The following is a 12,780-nucleotide window of genomic DNA, read 5'->3' as shown; positions in this document are numbered from 1 at the left end:
AGTGTATGGTTTAAAGTGGTCCTATGGACAGATACTCCAATCTCCGCTGTGGAGCTTTGCAGTTCCTTCAGGGTTATCTTTCGTCTCTTTGTTGCCTCTGATTAATGCCCTCCTTGCCTGGTCCTTGAGTTTTGGTTGGAGGCACTCTCTTGGCAGGTTTGTTGTGGTGCCATATTCTTTCATTTTTTTATAATGGATTTAATGGTGCTCTGTGGGAATATTCAAAGTTTCTGATACTTCTCCACAATTTTGTCCCTGACCTGTTTGGAGAGCTCCTTGGTCTTCATGGTGCCGCTTGCTTGGTGGTGCCACTTGCTTAATGGTGTTGCAGAACAGGTGTGTATATACAGTGGGGCAAAAAAGTATTTAGTCAGCCACCAATTGTGCAAATTCTCCCACCTAAAAAGATGAGAGAGGCCTGTAATTTTCATCATAGGTACACTTCAACTATGACAGACAAAATGAGAAAATACAATCGAGAAAATCACATTGTAGGATTTTTAATGAATTTATTTGCAAATTATGGTGGAAAATAAGTATTTGGTCAATAACAAAAGTTTATCTCAATACTTTATATACCCTTTGTTGGCAATGACAGAGGTCAAACGTTTTCTGTAAGTCTTCACAAGGTTTTCACACACTGTTGCTGGTAATTTTGGCCCACTCCTCCATGCAGATCTCCTCTAGAGCAGTGATGTTTTGGGGCTGTTGCCGGGCAACACGGACTTTCAACTCCCTCCAAAGATTTTCTATGGGGTTGAGATCTGGAGACTGGCTAGGCCACTCCAGGACCTTGAAATGCTTCTTACGAAGCCACTCCTTCGTTGCCCGGGCGGTGTGTTTGGGATCATTGTCATGCTGAAATACCCAGCCACGTTTCATCTTCAATGCCCTTGCTGATGGAAGGAGGTTGTCACTCAAAATCTCACGATACATGGCCCCATTCATTCTTTCCTTTACACGGATCAGTCGTCCTGGTCCCTTTACAGAAAAACAGCCCCAAAGCATGATGTTTCCACCCCCATGCTTCACAGTAGGTATGGTGTTCTTTGGATTCAACTCAGCATTCTTTGTCCTCCAAACACGACGAGTTGAGTTTTTACCAAAAAGTTATATTTTGGTTTCATCTGACCATATGACATTCTCCCAATTTTTTTCTGGATCATCCAAATGCTCTCTAGCAAACATCGGATGGGCCTGGACATGTACTGGCTGAAGCAGGTGGACACGTCTGGCACTGCAGGATTTGAGTCCTTGGCGGCGTAGTGTGTTACTGATGGTAGGCTTTGTTACTTTGGTCCCAGCTCTCTGCAGGTCATTCACTAGGTCCCCCCGTGTGGTTCTGGGATTTTTGCTCACCGTTCTTGTGATCATTTTGACCCACCGGGGTGAGATCTTGTGTGGAGCCCCAGATCGAGGGAGATTATCAGTGGTCTTGTATGTCTTCCATTTCCTAATAATTGCTCCCACAGTTCATTTCTTCAAACCAAGCTGCTTACCTATTGCAGATTCAGTCTTCCCAGCCTGATGTAGGTCTACAATTTTGTTTCTGGTGTCCTTTGACAGCTCTTTGGTCTTGGCCATAGTGGAGTTTGGAGTGTGACTGTTTGATGTTGTCGACAGGTGTCTATTATACTGATAACAAGTTCAAACAGGTGCCATTAATACAGGTAACGAGTGGAGGACAGAGGAGCCTCTTAACCTCTTGCTTCTACTCGGGACGCTTGCGTCTCAACTAGAGCTCTGGAAATGCAAATGCGCTACGCTAAATGCTAATAGTATTAGTTAAAACTCAAACGTTCATTAAAATACACATGCAGGGTATTGAATTAAAGCTACACTCGTTGTGAATCCAGGCAACAAGTCAGATTTTTAAAATGCTTTTCGGCGAAAGCATGAGAAGCTATTATCTGATAGCATGTAACAATACACTACAACACAAAAGACCCGCAGGGGATGTAAACAAAATAATTAGCATATTCGGCGCTACACAAACTGCACAATAAAATAGAAAACATTCATTACCTTTCACCATCTTCTTTGTTGGCACTCCTAGATGTCCCATAAACACTATTGGGTCTTTTTTTCGATTAAATCGGTCCATATATAGCCTAGATATCGTTATATGTAGACTGTGTGATAAACGAAAAAAACAGCGTTTCATAACGTAACGTCATTTTCTAAAATTCAAAAAGTCGACGATAAACTTTCACAAAACACTTCGAAATACTTTTGTAATGCAACTTTAGGTATTAGTAAACGTTAATAAGCGATAAAATTCATCAGGAGGCGATGTAAAAATCATTAGCTGTCCGTCTGGAAAAATGTCCGGCTAGAAACTCAACCAAAATATCCGGTCCTAGACCTGAAGAAATGCGCTGCCTTGCATGTGTTTGACCAAGAAAAAACTCGTAGGCAAATGACAAGACTCTAGACACCGTGTGGAAGCTGTAGGTACTGCAACCTCAGCCAATTAATTGTGGTTCACCTTTATCAATGGGTTCAAGTAGCGCAGCAATATATTTTTCCATTTTCAGTGATCAGTTTTTCCTGTGCTTTTCGATGTAAATGCCGTTCTGGTAAAGCCACAGCAGTGATTTAACCAGTTTTATAAACGTCTGAGTGTTTTCTATCCACACAGACTAAGCAAATGCATATACTATATTCCTGGCATGAGTAGCAGGGCGCTGAAATGTTGCGCGATTTTTAACAGAATGTTCAAAAAATAAGTTACAGGTCTGTGAGAGCCAGAAATCTTGCTTGTTTGTAGTTGACCAAATACTTTTTTTCCACCATAATTTGCAAATCAATTCATTAAAAATCCTACAATGGGATTTTCTGGATTTTTTCCCCCTCATTTTGTCTGTCATAGTTGAAGTGTACCTATGATGAAGATTACAGGCCTTTCTCATCTTTTTAAGTGGGAGAACTTGCACAATTGGTGGCTGACTAAATACTTTTTTGCTCCACTGTATACTGAGATCATGTGACACTTAGATTGCACACAGGTGGACTGTATTTAACTATTTATGTGTTTTCTGAAGGTAACTTTTCATTCTTTAGACTTTTTTGAAACAAGTTATTTTTATATTGCATTTCACAAATTTAGCACTGGCAGATAAACTCAAACATTTGTGCAACCAAAATCTCCTTGGCATTTAATCTAATATGTGACCAACCGCCACGATTCGGTCTTATGTAGCAATATTTGAAATGTTGTTTTTTACATTGGATAACAGTAGAGAAGACTCAGAGCTACAAAAGGGTATATCATGCACAGCAGATGATGAACAATGGGAAAGTAATTCTGATTTGAAAGTTGATAAACGTGTACCCCACTTTTGAGAAAATGGCCCTTGAATGTTTTGGTACACCTACTGGAAAGCTCTTTGTCTACACCCATTCAGTATTGTTCACACCCTCTTAAGCTTTAGCCCCACCAATCTCTTTAAGCATTCACATGTGAGGCAGTTTGCTAAGCAGAGTGATAAGTTTAGTAACAACCAAAGATTTTAAGACAAAAATTTGTGAAAGTTGTAGCATACAATAAGGAAAAATTCCAGGTAAAAATACACTATCTAGTCCTTGGCCTACAGTATATCCTAATCTGATGCAGGTGCAGGTCATGTTGTTCTTCACATTACCGTCTCTGGTAAACACACACTATATAAAATAAAAAGTTGATTTGTCACATGCACAGGATACAGAAGGTGTAAACGGTACAGTAAAATGTTTACTTGCATAGTAGCAATGTCAAAACAGAAAGTTTCCAGGTACAAATATTTTATAATAATTAGATGGCACTTACCTGACACACTTGTCTAAATTGATGGGTCATGTGAAGGAAATGCTATAACCATCCCCCAGCCACATCTAGCTAAGGGGATGGGTCACTATTGTCTAGACATGTACACATATTCATGAAATACAATAGAAGGCCGTAAACACCCCCAGATACACCTGGCTAACATGATGGGTCATGTAATGTCATCAGGTGAAGTGTTTTGGTTAGACATGTAGCTAGCTAACTAAACAATTAACTGGCATATTCCCAACTCATACTACCACCAACCAATACAAACATTGTCATAGCTGTAGTATGAATCTGCAGGTAGCTAAAGCTAATCAATCAGGTTCAATGTTAGTTAGACAACAATAGGCTATAAGTAAGAATGAAAATAGATTTTTGATTCAAATAATATTACTACACAGATCATACACATAACGTTAGCTAGCGAGCCAGCAAGGTAACGTTCGCTAGCTAGCTAACAGTATGCTTTAACTGGCAATGAAAATTACTTTTACAAAATTCGAAACGTATAATATCTGAAAAAGTAACTAGACTCTTATCCGTAAACATGGATGAACGCTTCACAGCAGACTAACCATTTAAAAACTTATTAGGGATCGGTGTCCTGCTAGCGGGTCAACTTCTGGATAAACTGGAGGGTGAGGAATTCAAATAAATTCTAAAAGTTATTATAGCGGTTAAACATTTAGGTACATTTAAACATTTAGGTACATATAAGTGTCTTATATCGGCTTAAATCCTTGTTAATCTAACTGCACTGTCCAATTTACAGTAGCTATTACAGCGAAAACATGCTATGCGATTGTTTGAGGACGGCGCCCCACATGAAAATATCAAAATATTTTTCCACCGGCACAGGTTTCACACATTCAAATCAAATCAAATCAAATTTATTTATATAGCCCTTCGTACATCAGCTGATATCTCAAAGTGCTGTACAGAAACCCAGCCTAAACCCCCAAACAGCAAGCAATGCAGGTGTAGAAGCACGGTGGCTAGGAAAAACTCCCTAGAAAGGCCAAAACCTAGGAAGAAACCTAGAGAGGAACCAGGCTATGTGGGGTGGCCAGTCCTCTTCTGGCTGTGCCGGGTGGAGATTATAACAGAACATGGCCAAGATGTTCAAATGTTCATAAATGACCAGCATGGTCGAATTATAATAAGGCAGAACAGTTTAAACTGGAGCAGCAGCATGGCCAGGTGGACTGGGGACAGCAAGGAGTCATCATGTCAGGTAGTCCTGGGGCATGGTCCTAGGGCTCAGGTCAGTTGAAACTGGAACAGCAGCATGGCCAGGTGGACTGGGGACAGCAAGGAGTCATCATGTCAGGTAGTCCTTGGGCATGGTCCTAGGGCTCAGGTCCTCCGAGAGAGAGAAAGAAAGAGAGAAGGAGAGAATTAGAGAACGCACACTTAGATTCACACAGGACACCGAATAGGACAGGAGAAGTACTCCAGATATAACAAACTGACCCCAGCCCCCCGACACATAAACTACTGCAGCATAAATACTGGAGGCTGAGACAGGAGGGGTCAGGAGACACTGTGGCCCCATCCGAGGACACCCCCGGACAGGGCCAAACAGGAAGGATATAACCCCACCCACTTTGCCAAAGCACAGCCCCCACGCCACTAGAGGGATATCTTCAACCACCAACTTACCATCCTGAGACAAGGCTGAGTATAGCCAACAAAGATCTCCGCCACGGCACAACCCAAGGGGGGGGAGGCCAACCCAGACAGGATGGCCACAACAGTGAATCAACCCACTCAGGTGACGCACCCCCTCCAGGGACGGCATGAGAGAGCCCCAGTAAACCAGTGACTCAGCCCCTGTAATAGGGTTAGAGGCAGAGAATCCCAGTGGAAAGAGGGGAACCGGCCAGGCAGAGACAGCAAGGGCGGTTCGTTGCTCCAGAGCCTTTCCGTTCACCTTCCCACTCCTGGGCCAGACTACACTAAATCATATGACCCACTGAAGAGATGAGTCTTCAGTAAAGACTTAAAGGTTGAGACCGAGTTTGCGTCTCTGACATGGGTAGGCAGACCGTTCCATAAAAATGGAGCTCTATAGGAGAAAGCCCTGCCTCCAGCTGTTTGCTTAGAAATTCTAGGGACAATTAGGAGGCCTGCGTCTTGTGACCGTAGCGTACGTGTAGGTATGTACGGCAGGACCAAATCAGAGAGATAGGTAGGAGCAAGCCCATGTAATGCTTTGTAGGTTAGCAGTAAAACCTTGAAATCAGCCCTTGCTTTGAAAGGAAGCCAGTGTAGAGAGCTAGCACTGGAGTAATATGATCACATTTTTGGTTCTAGTCAGGATTCTAGCAGCCGTATTTAGCACTAACTGAAGTTTATTTAGTGCTTTATCCGGGTAGCCGGAAAATAGAGCATTGCAGTAGTCTAACCTAGAAGTGACAAAAGCATGGATTAATTTTTCTGCATCATTTTTGGACAGAAAGTTTCTGATTTTTGCAATGTTACGTAGATGGAAAAAAGCTGTCCTCGAAATGGTCTTGATATGTTTTTCAAAAGAGAGATCAGGGTCCAGAGTAACGCCGAGGTCCTTCACAGTTTTATTTGAGACGACTGTACAACCATTAAGATTAATTGTCAGATTCAACAGAAGATCTCTTTGTTTCTTGGGACCTAGAACAAGCATCTCTGTTTTGTCCGAGTTTAATAGTAGAACGTTTGCAGCCATCCACTTCCTTATGTCTGAAACACATGCTTCTAGCGAGGGCAATTTTGGGGCTTCACCATGTTTCATTGAAATGTACAGCTATGTGTCATCCGCATAGCAGTGAAAGTTAACATTATGTTTTCGGATGACATCCCAAAGAGATAAAATATATAGTGAAAACAATAGTGGTCCTAAAACAGAACCTTGAGGAACACCGAAATTTACAGTTGATTTGTCAGAGGACAAACCATTCACAGAGACAAACTGATATCTTTCCGACAGATAAGATCTAAACCGGGCCAGAACATGTCCGTGTAGACCAATTTGGGTTTCCAATCTCTCCAAAAGAATGTGGTGATCGATGGTATCAAAAGCAGCACTAAGGTCTAGGAGCACGAGGACAGATGCAGAGCCTCGGTCCGATGCCATTAAAATGTCATTTACCACCTTCACAAGTGCCGTCTCAGTGCTATGATGGGGTCTAAAACCAGACTGAAGCATTTCATATACATTGTTTTGTCTTCAGGAAGGCAGTGAGTTGCTGCGCAACAGCCTTCTCTAAAAAAAAATTGAGAGGAATGGAAGATTCGATATAGGCCGATAGTTTTTTATATTTTCTGGGTCAAGGTTTGGCTTTTTCAAGAGAGGCTTTATTAGTTTTAGCGAGTTTGGTACACATCCAGTGGATAGAGAGCCGTTTATTATGTTCAACATAGGAGGGCCAAGCACAGGAAGCAGCTCTTTCAGTAGTTTAGTTGGAATAGGGTCCAGTATGCAGTTTGAAGGTTTAGAGGCCATGATTATTTTCATCATTGTGTCAAGAGATATAGTACTAAAATACTTGAGCGTCTCTCTTGATCCTAGGTCCTGGCAGAGTTGTGCAGACTCAGGACAACTGAGGTTTGGAGGAATACGCAGGTTTAAAGAGGAGTCCGTAATTTGCTTTCTAATAATCATAATCTTTTCCTCAAAGAAGTTGAGTTTATGAATGATGATAAATTTATGAATGATGATAAATTATGAATTTATCACTGCTAAAGTGAAAGTCATCCTCTCTTGGGGAATGCTGCTTTTTAGTTAGCTTTGCGACAGTATCAAAAAGGAATTTCGGATTGTTCTTATTATCCTCAATTAAGTCAGAAAAATAGGATGATCGAGCAGCAGTAAGGGCTCTTCGGTACTGCACGGTACCGTCCTTCCAAGCTAGTCGGAAGACTTCCAGTTTGGTGTGGTGCCATTTCCGTTCCAATTTTCTGGAAGCTTGCTTCAGAGCTCGGGTATTTTCTGTGTACCAGGGAGCTAGTTTCTTATGATAATTTTTTTTTAGTTTTTAGGGGTGCAACTGCATCTAGGGTATTGCGCAAGGTTAAATTGAGATCCTCAGTTAGGTGGTTAACTGATTTTTGTCCTCTGGCGTCCTTGGGTAGGCAGAGGGAGTCTGGAAGGGCATCAAGGAATCTTTGTGTTGTCTGTGAATTTATAGCACGACTTTTGATGTTCCTTGGTTGGGGTCTGAGCAGATTATTTGTTGCACATATAATTATTAATATTCACTTACCTTTTGAGAATCTTTCTCTGATTTGTCATCCAAAGGTTCTCAGAGATAACATTTAGTGTCGTTTTGTTAGATAAAATAATTGTTTATATCCCAAAAAGTCTGTATAGTTGGCACGATTGATTTGAGTAATCCATACGTTCAACATGCAGAGAAAGGAATCTGAAAATCAACCCTAAACTTTCTTTCAACAAGTCAAAATATGTTTGTATTTACTCCTCAGACACCCAAAAATGTCATTAAACTATAATTTATCTTTTGGAATTAAGTATGTTCAATAGGAAACCGATTTTAGCAGGTGCGCAACTACATCATGGCGCACGATGACACAGATTTTCAAGACTGTGTCCTCACACAAAAAAATATTTTTTCTTATTCGTTTTGAAGTTACCCGCCTGAAACTTTGTACAGTGACTGCTGACAACCTGTGGAAGCCATATGAATTGTATCCAGGGGGCTCTGTAAAAATTTGACCTTTCTCTTGCATTTCTAAGAGGATGGTCTCTCCAAAGAAAATAACATTCTGGTTGGTTTTTCTTTGGATTTTCTCCTACATTATGTCAACATTACTACAAACTTCAAAGTATTTTCCTTCCAATGGTACCAATAATATGCATATTCTGGCTTCAGGGCCTGAGCTACAGGCAGTTTGTTTTGGGCACGTCATTCAGGTGGGAAAAAAGGGACCTGATCCCTAAGCAAGTTTGGTCAGCATTATGTCAAGTCATTCCGGTTCACACTGGCCATCTGCAGAAAGTAGCAAATCACTTTTTCTAACTGATCTGTCAATAGCACCGGCTAAATTCATGGCATCAATGTTGTTGAGAAAAGTAGCAAACTTTTGCCTCAATGCCTATCGTTTTATATTTCAAAAACACTGAGCAGCTTGCGTTATAAACAGAAGTAGAATTTAACAATTTTATTTATTTTTACAGATAGAATACAAGTTTGTTATTAAGGCACATGAGAGTTTATGTTCCAGAAGGCATTTCTGCCCAAAAATGCATTTTGATAAATTAATGTTTACGTTCAAATGCCTCCTGTGAGGTAGTGACGTGCGGCATACGCCTAGTTTCCTGAAAGGAAACATACAGCATTTGTAGGAATCAGAGGACCAACACCCAATGATCTTAAGTGAAGATACAGGAACAGATAGAGAAGCTGTTGAAGCAGCGCAGATGCAAAATTAATGGGCTGTGTATAGCTCAGGAGATGGCCCACAGCGTTGGCAGAGGAGATGGAACTGTGATGAAAACCAGTATCTCGTCACTGGCTTGCCAAAATCAGTGATGAATAACGGATTCCCAGACGTGCCCAGTGGTCGACATTGCAGGTACTGTAATATGGAATAGAGAGCACAGAAAGCAGTGTTTGTTCAAGCAATGACAACTGGCGTACCTTTACCCTTCCTATGAGTTTTAGAATGCGTTAAGTGAACATGAATGCCCCTAATTAAATCAGAAATTGTGAGATCATGCAATGGATTAAATGGAAATTAATTTGAAGTGTATTCCCCAACCATAAAAACCTCTAGAAAGCCATAAGACAGACAGCCTCTAATAAAATATAATTGTATGACCCGAAACACCCTTTCCTTAACTTGACATTTTTTGAAATAGAGGGTGATAGGTCATATTTTGTCATTGCCTAAAGGTCACTCTTTTTGAAACTCTTTGAGTATTAGACGGATAGATTAATTCACCAGGAGACTACACACAGAAGTATCCTGACGCTGCAGCTGGAACTGAATATTGATAAAAGGAACTGATGATCGACCCTTTTTGAGAAACCAAAAATAGTCGCTCATCAGAAAACAATAACTAATAAATGAGCCATTGACATGCGAAACAGGTTTTAAAATGGGTTTTGAAAGGCACCCATGGGGGATGAATACTGACTGGGTGCTGGCCAAGCAATCTCGAGTAGGGTCTTAACACCCACCATGGATCCCCGCTAGTGTTGCCAGATATCAAACAACGTAAGGAAAGAGAAACCCCCCACTAACTGAGGTTAGGGAGCAAAAGCAAAACTTCAAACAGAAGCAAACAGATAAAAGGCTTTGTTTGACAACGTACAGAGGATGCTCTAAACAGCCATGTAGCTCTTCCAACATATCTCATGCCAAGTGGAGCATTGGCTCTGCAACTCATAAATCTTACCAGTGCCTGCACAGGTGAAACTAATGACTGACTAACCAAATCAAATCAAATGTATTTATACAGCCCTTCTTACATCAGCCGATATATGAAAGTGCTGTACAGAAACCCAGCCTAAAAACCCCAAACAGCAAGCAATATAGGTATAGAATCACGGTGGCTAGTAAAAACTCACTAGAAAGGCCAAAACCTAGGAAGAAACCTAGAGAGGAACCAGGTTATGAGCGGTGGCCAGTCCTCTTCTGGCTTTGCCGGGTTGAGATTATAACTAACGAGGCGACAGGTGCAACACATCCTGCCCAATGAGGATGATTCCAATCAGTGCGTGTTCACACCTAAAAAATAACCCATCTTAAAATTGAAAAACAAAGCATGTAACATGATATAATTGAGTGTTTACCACTCTGTCCCTCTTTGTGATGTGGCATGTCCTCCAGGCATGTGCAATACATCTCTAATCCACCTGCTGGACTTATGGGGGTGGGTGGGCACATTCTACAATAAGACAGGTGTGCTTTTGATGTGTTCTGGAGACCACTGTTGACTGGTTTATTCACATCAAAGGGCAAATCAAAAACATTAATTAGTAAGAGTACGTATTAGGACAGTAGCTTCTCAGTGGTTATGGAAGACCAACATGCACAACAAGGATCTGCAGAGAACTTGCTCTGTTTCTATCCCCCAACACATGGCTCAGAGGTGCTAGTGTGAGAGCTTCTTCCCCTAACCTACGGCACACTGGAACTCATGCTGTAATGGGGCTAAACCTTGCTGATACCACGGCAATACTGGCTTCCATATTGAATGGAATGAAACCTCATACATTTACACTAACTCACGCCTACTGAACAAGATTGGTTGACTGAGGAAAATAGCTAACCATTGCGGATACATGTGATACAGTTCCAGAGATGATTGCTGATTCCGCTCAGCCCCTATGCAGGTTATTTCCTAACCTGGTCTGGCTCTGTTTCTGTTTGCTCCCAGCGTTCACTCCCCTGTCAGCAACACCAACCATTAGCACAGGGTCTGTTTTTCATATTACATACAACATCGCATCCCCTCCAGCCACACAAAACAAATATAACATGAGTGATCTGATGTTCCCACCTCTGCAGCCCACATGGGCAGAGAGCTGCTTTCAAACCGCACCACATTATTTCTTCCATTTGAAATAAAAGCCGAGCTTGGCTGGGAAATAAGAGTGCAGGGCAAACAGACCTCAAAGACATAAGCCTACCATGGTGCTGTTGAAAGTATATATTTTCTCTGGACCAACAACCGTACCATTTAGCCATTTAAATTGATGACCCTGTGGTGCCAATGAAGAGTATCACATAGCCCATTTGAATAACACAACAGACCAAAGAGCAGGTTTTCCTTTTAGGAAGACAGCAACGAAACAGATAAATAAAGCAGTAATTCATAAATATGGTATTTCCAAAGCGGATGAGTCACTCAACCATCTGAACTTCCTTATCTTCTGACTGTACATGCATGCCATGCACGATATTGCCATTTTTGACTCAGCTTTTGTTTTGTGAATGTATGGCCTCTGCTATTGATACTGGTGGACAATTCTTGTTCCAGTTTCTGAGATAATCTGGGAACAGCATGGCGAGTGATGCCATTCAAAACCGTCTCATCAGAAAGTATATACAAGTAAAATAATGAGCGAATGTTAGTAACATGGCCTCTCCGCAGTCCTCTGCCACTTGAGGCTGATTTAAAACCTGTTGTTTTTATGGTCATAAATATGAGGAGCCTGGGAGTGCACCATGGTTTATAGGCTGGCTGCCTCTCTCTCTCTCTTCCCTGGCCTGGCTTTACTACAGGAGGGGTGTCATTTAAACAGGGTACTATACCAGCCTGCCTCACCAGGAAGCAATACCGACCTCTTTAAATTCATTTTCTCTTGCAGAGACAGCCACAATAATCCATAGTGGGGAAAAAGATGGTGGGAAGGTGCACAGTGCAAATATAGGATGCAAGAGTAGATCTCCTTTGTTGTAAAATTATGGTGGATATCTTAGACTAGACTTCGTAAGAGCAATTGTGATCATGATGGAATAGGTTACAATTCCCATTGGGTCAACGGCTGTGTATCTATAGTTCTGAGAATCACTGGCTTTATTAGGTAAACGCATGATTACACAAACTGAATCAATGTATGTGGGTTGATTAGCATAGGAATGCTTATGGTTTGAGAATTATCTGTCACAAGGACACAATGTGTGATTTCTGATGGTGTTGAGACTAGTTCTCTGGATATTACAAAAGGTGTACCGCAGGGGTCGGTAATGGGACCTGTTCTCTTTACTATTCATATTAATTATATTGGTCTGTTACAACTTGTAATATTAATCTGTATGCAGATGATACAGTTACGTATGCCATTCCCCCAACTGTTGACCAGGTGTTAGAGTTGCAATCTGACTCTGTTGCCTTACAGAAAGCCCTGGTTGGTTTAAAACTTGTACAGGGATGATTTCTGTATTGATTAAAGTACACATCTTAAACTTAATAATTGCTGACAAGAAAAACATTTTGGGACTATGTCAACAATGTACAAATT

This window comes from Oncorhynchus nerka, linkage group LG25 (assembly GCF_034236695.1).
Source record: "Oncorhynchus nerka isolate Pitt River linkage group LG25, Oner_Uvic_2.0, whole genome shotgun sequence".
Classification (NCBI taxonomy): domain Eukaryota; kingdom Metazoa; phylum Chordata; class Actinopteri; order Salmoniformes; family Salmonidae; genus Oncorhynchus; species Oncorhynchus nerka.
The sequence above is the reverse complement of the archived record's forward strand: the minus strand, read 5'-3'. Positions refer to the sequence as shown.